The sequence below is a fragment of the Vanessa tameamea genome, chromosome 31 (assembly GCF_037043105.1).
Source record: "Vanessa tameamea isolate UH-Manoa-2023 chromosome 31, ilVanTame1 primary haplotype, whole genome shotgun sequence".
NCBI classification, from domain to species: Eukaryota; Metazoa; Arthropoda; class Insecta; order Lepidoptera; family Nymphalidae; genus Vanessa; species Vanessa tameamea.
The window spans coordinates 62,501-67,500 of NC_087339.1; the positions used below are offsets into that span (position 1 = coordinate 62,501).

Here is a 5,000-nt window from a genome sequence, read left to right on the forward strand (position 1 = left end):
TATCCGTCAACGCGACGGCGCCGCTTTCGTCGAGACGAGAGAGAATTTTCATTCCGGTCGTTCCGACGTCGGCGTCGACGCGCTCTTCGGACGTCGAGTCCGCCTACTCGATATACGAATGTTTCGATGTCATCACGTAAACTATGCGCGCGCGCGCGCTTTATGTACACTCGTATATAAACGTTCGTAACGATCGCGGAGCTTTTGTATTCGAAATTTTGACATTAGAAAATAAACAAAAGAAACGCACATACTCATCTCGAGACGAGAAGAGATCACCTAAACTCCGATTACCCCCTCTTCGAATTATCGAGAACAACTCAATGAAACGATCGAAAGGTCGGAGATGGGCGCTCCTCGTCTGGCGACGAGCGACGCTCTCAGTCTCTCTGACGTCGCATATAACGAAACTCCGTGACGTGAACGTACACACGAACGTATATAAAAAATATACATAATATAAATTATATATACACGCACGCATGTAAACGTAAACATACATACACATCGTCGTATTTGTTATATTTGAACGGACCGAGAACGAAATGCGTATATTAAGTATTATATTTAAACACGTAATAACGATCTCGAACGCGGATACCGTCATATGTTCGAGTCGAACGTCAAAGTCTTTTACTTCGGTTAAGACGTAAAGAGACGAGACATTAAACGTTCGAACAGTGTGGTTTATATTTTTATACAGCCGGCCCTCAGACAGGAGTGGTCCTGGATGTTTCTCCACGGACCGCAATGTGCGTTCGAAATGTCGATGTTCAAATGTGTCCTGCAGTTCACACTATGACGCGCAGTTAACTGCGTTCTTCATCGACCCGCGAGCCAAGTGATCCACCGTCCAGGGTAATGGTTTTGTTAATTTTTTTGTTGTATAATTTCTACGATCACTCGAACGATTCTATACGCCAGAGTGATATTAGTTAGTTTTTTATTTTTATTTTTTTTTTTTTTTTTGTTTTTTTCTCTTCTTTTTAGTATATAGAGAAAAATTCAAAAATTAAAAAAAAATAAATAAAATAAAATAAAAAAAAAAAAAAAAAGTACAAAACAAAAAAAAAAAAATATACATTTTATTTGAAGATGACGTATGTGCGTTGACACATCGTACTTTCCTCGAAATCGACATCGAAAAATATCAGTATAGGACGCGTTACACGACTCTCCGACTCGAGAACGAGAGAATCGCGTCCTCGCATCGAAACGACACATTCCGAACGTCGATTTTTGTGTTTTAGAATTTTATTATCGTTCATCATCGCACTCATTCGAGATAGATAATTTACGTTAATGATCCTTCCGCAGGTTCCCCTACGGAAACCTTGTTACGACTTTTACTTCCTCTAAATGATCAAGTTTGGTCAACTTCCCAGCAACGCCGACGGCCGTGAAGCCACCGCGTGTCGGTCCGAAGACCTCACTAAATCATTCAATCGGTAGTAGCGACGGGCGGTGTGTACAAAGGGCAGGGACGTAATCAACGCGAGCTTATGACTCGCGCTTACTAGGAATTCCTCGTTTATGGGGGATAATTGCAAACCCCAATCCCCAGCACGAAGGAGTTTCAACGGGTTGCCCGGGCCTCTAGGCCAGGGAGAACATGCTGATTCCTTCAGTGTAGCGCGCGTGCGGCCCAGGACATCTAAGGGCATCACAGACCTGTTATTGCTCAATCTCGTGCGGCTCGAAGCCGCCGGTCCCTCTAAGAAGAATTTTAATACGCCGCCAGTGAGTTGCTCGACCGAAATCGAGCACACCTAAATGACGACGCCTATTTAGCAGGCTAGAGTCTCGTTCGTTACCGGAATTAACCAGACAAATCGCTCCACCAACTAAGAACGGCCATGCACCACCACCCACCGAATCAAGAAAGAGCTATTAATCTGTCAATCCTTCCGGTGTCCGGGCCTGGTGAGATTTCCCGTGTTGAGTCAAATTAAGCCGCAGGCTCCACTCCTGGTGGTGCCCTTCCGTCAATTCCTTTAAGTTTCAGCTTTGCAACCATACTCCCCCCGGAGTCCAAAATCTTTGGTTTCCCGGAAGCTGCCCGCCGAGCCATTGTAGTAACGTCGGCGGATCGCTAGATGACATATTTACGGTTAGAACTAGGGCGGTATCTAATCGCCTTCGAACCTCTAACTTTCGTTCTTGATTGATGAAAACACCTTTGGCAAATGCTTTCGCTGATGTTCGTCTTGCGACGATCCAAGAATTTCACCTCTAACGTCGCAATACGAATGCCCCCAGTTATCCCTATTAATCATTACCTCGGAGTTCTGAAAACCAACAAAATAGAACCGAGATCATATTCTATTATTCCATGCACGAAATATTCAAGCGGCATTTTGAGCCCGCTTTGAGCACTCTAATTTGTTCAAAGTAAAATTGTCGGCCCATCTCGACACTCACTGAAGAGCACCGCGATAGGATTTTGATATTGAACCGGCGTTTTACCGCCGGCTCACCGACGATATGCTCCGCAGACGTGTCAGTATCACCGCGGATGCGGTGCACCGACAGCGCGGCGCACAAATGCAACTACGAGCTTTTTAACCGCAACAATTTTAGTATACGCTATTGGAGCTGGAATTACCGCGGCTGCTGGCACCAGACTTGCCCTCCAATTGTTCCTCGTTAAAATATTTAAAGTGTACTCATTCCGATTACGAGGCCTCGAAAGAGTCCCGTATCGTTATTTTTCGTCACTACCTCCCCGTGCCGGGAGTGGGTAATTTGCGCGCCTGCTGCCTTCCTTGGATGTGGTAGCCGTTTCTCAGGCTCCCTCTCCGGAATCGAACCCTGATTCCCCGTTACCCGTGACAACCATGGTAGTCGCAGAAACTACCATCGAAAGTTGATAAGGCAGACATTTGAAAGATGCGTCGCCGGTACTGGACCATGCGATCGGCAAAAGTTATCCAGATTCATCAAAATTAACGACTTCGGACGAGACGCCCTCCGTCGATTGGTTTTGATCTAATAAAAGCACTCATCCCATCACTGGTCAGAGTTCTGATTGCATGTATTAGCTCTAGAATTACCACAGTTATCCAAGTAACTGAGTAAGATCTAAGGAACCAAAACTGATATATTGAGCCATTCGCGGTATCGCCTTAATACGGCTTGCACTGAGACATGCATGGCTTAATCTTTGAGACAAGCATATAACTACTGGCAGGATCAACCAGGGAGCTAACATAGACTTGTTGAAGTCGTCAAACTCTCTTCTCGTTTCATATTCACATATAAAATACACACACACACGCGAGGCACGCACGCACGCACGCATGCATGCATGCATGCATGCACGCATGTATGTATGTATGTATGTACCATATACGCACAGTATGAAACGAGCGTCTTACCGTATCGTCAATCGCGTTAGACGCGATAGATTTTAACGGTTGACTCTTTTATAATTCAAACGAGACACTCGCTCGCGCGCGCTCGCGCGCTCCCCCGCGCTTTATATATTTATCGAGACGATATTTATATATCGCGACGGCGGCGGCGGCGGCGGCGGCGACGGCGGCGTCGTCACATAATGACACATCACGGTCACGAATTCGAACGTTCTAAACGAGATCGAGTTTATTTTAAAATAACACTTCGCACACGACGTGTACGTATGTATTGTTCAACGATTATTATCGTAAAACATTGGGATCGACGCCCGGTGTTTGAGTGATCGTACCGATACTCGGGTTATGTATTTTTTGTACATGATAAATGAAAAATAAAAAGAATTTTAGAAACGACCGTTTTCATGATATAATATCAAAATTATACACATTATACGAATACACTGAATCTTTTAAAAACTCTGGTCTCTAACACGTTTCCTTCTCATATGTGTCGTGTCACGACGTCGCACAGATCTACTACAATGAATCGACACTATTCCATGAGGATAGATTGTAGAGAAGAGCGCGACGACGACGACGATAAGAGGAAGCGCATGTGAGGCAGAGAGATTTACGTGCGTCCGTCGGTCGGCACAGTTTTACAGAACGAAAAAAAAAAAAAGAATCTTTTCATCATTTCCACGTGTCAGTGAATATTGTATGTTGTCCCCCCAGCGGTCGCGACGATTCGTACGTACATAGGTAATACTACGTGTAAAGTATAATATAACGCGATACGACGAATCGAGACGCCAGAGAGACGCAACAACGACGACGACGAAAGGAAACGATAATAAATTTTTATTTTTCGTTATACAAGAGTACTACTGTGATCGGTCACTTCGCGTCTCGCATCAAATTTCAATGTTCGACGTTCGAACCGTCACTACTCCATATATATGCCCGGCGACGAGTATGACATTCGGCTCGTCCGAACGGAATGTAATTTTTTTATTTTTTTTTTTTACGTTTCTCATATTTGATCCGATATCATAAGAGAACAAACCCCAGACACGCACCCCTAACCGCCCACCCCCCCCCCAAACCCCCAACCCCCCCGCAACCCCCTCTGTATACCCCGAAACAAACATCCAAACCCGTATTATATATATATATCTCTATTATATATTTTGTTCAATATTTTTATATATAGGATATGATTATATGATATTATGCAACGTCAATGCAACATCAACATCAACAACAACAACAACAACAACAACAACAACAACAACAACAAAAGAAAGAAAAAAAAAAAACAACAATATAGAAAGTTTTATCTTGATTTATTTTCATTTCACCCGTATTCGTTTATCGAAAAATAATAATAATAATAATGATGATGATGATGATGATGAATAAATATAATAATAAAGAACATGACGCGAATTACGAATGCGTAAATAATGTCAATATTACGATATAAAATTAAATATTTATGTTATATAATCGTTTATTGTCCGTCGTAGAACCTTAAAAATATCATAAAGTAATAAAGAAATAGAAATCTATCTTAAAATATCCTGACATAAATGTATCGAGTCTCTATAAAAAAAATAAAAAAAAAAAATTCTACCAACGATT

The 5,000-nt window shown here is 42.7% G+C and overlaps 2 non-coding genes across 2 annotated transcripts; both read right to left on the bottom strand.

The window, feature by feature from the left end:
• Positions 1-704: 704 nt before the first annotated feature.
• Positions 705-861, bottom strand: LOC135194538 (5.8S ribosomal RNA). The gene has a single exon (XR_010309812.1). It is a non-coding gene; the product is annotated as a 5.8S ribosomal RNA (ribosomal RNA).
• A 439-nt stretch (positions 862-1,300) lies between these two features.
• Positions 1,301-3,203, bottom strand: LOC135194552 (small subunit ribosomal RNA). Its single transcript, XR_010309826.1, has one exon. It is a non-coding gene; the product is annotated as a small subunit ribosomal RNA (ribosomal RNA).
• Between the last annotated feature and the right edge of the window lie 1,797 nt (positions 3,204-5,000).